Source organism: Petaurus breviceps, unplaced genomic scaffold (assembly GCF_028583685.1).
Source record: "Petaurus breviceps papuanus isolate PSGF00001 unplaced genomic scaffold, PetGlider_PUasm1.0 76, whole genome shotgun sequence".
In the NCBI taxonomy this organism is placed as follows: Eukaryota; Metazoa; Chordata; class Mammalia; order Diprotodontia; family Petauridae; genus Petaurus; species Petaurus breviceps.
The window spans coordinates 22,421,760-22,423,314 of record NW_027186473.1 but is presented as its reverse complement, the minus strand read 5'-3'; the positions used below and the strand labels follow the sequence as shown (position 1 = coordinate 22,423,314).

At 40.5% G+C, this 1,555-nt stretch overlaps 1 pseudogene; it reads left to right on the top strand.

Moving 5' to 3' along the window:
* Window positions 1–477: 477 nt before the first annotated feature.
* LOC138174746 (centrin-1-like) lies at window positions 478–1,036 on the top strand (annotated as a pseudogene).
* The last annotated feature ends 519 nt before the right edge of the window (window positions 1,037–1,555 follow it).

Genomic DNA, 1,555 nt, shown 5'->3' with positions numbered 1-1,555 from the left:
GTTGTTGTGTTGTTGAGAACCCCCCTCCCCGGCTTTGGAAAAAAAAAAAAGATGATGATGAAACCCAGATGTTGATTTGGTATGGATGTAATGGTTGGACAGTTTGGAAACTGTCTATTTGATCTGTTTCTCTGTCTTGATAGTTCTGTCTGTATACTCTGAAGTCTGGGGTGTTGACCTTTTCCCCCTGAACTAGGTAAAAGATACATATCTGGCTGATTAAAGTATCAAAGCAGATCCAAGAACCTGTGTTGGTAGCCACCCTGGGGACGCTTGGGGTGCTTGCTGCTACATCCTCTTTGTCACTTCACATTTTTTCAAATGAACACATCTAGGTTATGTATAATTAGTCGCATAATATATGGCTAGTCATTTACACAAAATCTCTTGAACTGTTTTACTTCCCTCCCCCTCAAAAAAAAAAGCTTATCAACAATTAAAATAAATGTCTCTGTGTTATCTGTCAGGAGTGGAGGAATGGCCAGTACCATCAAGAAGCCAAACCTGGGCTCTGCTCCCCTCGCCCCCAAGAAAGATGGGACCCAAACCTGAACTCATAGAGGACCAGAAACAAGAAATTAGAGAGGCATTTGATCTCTTTCATACAGATGGAATCAGGACAATAGACTAGACGATAAGGAGCTCAAGGTTTCCATGAGAGCTCTGGGCTTTGAACCCAAGAAAGAAGACATCAAAAAAATGTTATCTGACATTGACAAAGAGGGGATGGGGAAAACCAGTTTCAATGACTTCTTGGCTGTGATAAAAAAAAAATGGCTGAAAAAGACACCAAAGAAGAAATTCTGAAGGCTTTAAGACTCCTCAATGATGATGAAACTGAGAAAAAAATGTCCTTCAAGAACTTAAAATATGTGGCCAGAGAGCTAGGGGAAAACTTCACTGAAGAGGAACTACAGGAAATGATTGATGAAGCTGATAGAGATGGTGAAGGAGAAGTCAATGCATGGGAGTTCCTGTGGATCATGAAAAAGACCAGTCTCTATTGATGTCAATATCTCTTCCCCTTTTCCAGTTACATACCAGTGGATTTACTGGTTATGACAGTTCCTTCACTTCATTTTTTTGAGGCATCACTCTAGTGCATAGAGGCTGATTTTCTCCTTCTGCTAATTTAGATAATTATGTTGGCAAATACCTGATTCAATTATATGTTTTCTAAAGAATTTAAAAAACATAGTTCTAGATATTACACCTTGACAATGTATTCTCCAATTCAGAGTACACTAGGCTTAAGGATGGGGGGCCTAAAACTCCTCTCCTCATCTCCCTTTTGCCTGACATCTCTTCTTTCATTCACAAATATTACACCAAACTCCAGTGCAAAATTCAAGTGTTATGGCCACCATAGTGGGAACAAAGAATATCTCCTTTAAGGTACTAGTTCCCTTATCACCTTGCTTCCATCATCTCTTCCCCCTGCCATGCTCAGGACCATACAGGAGGACCGTGTGATTGGCTTGTAGGCCACCATTGCAGGCCATTTTCCCCCTCCCTTTTCCATTCCCTCCATTTATTTTCATTGACTTAGCTCTTT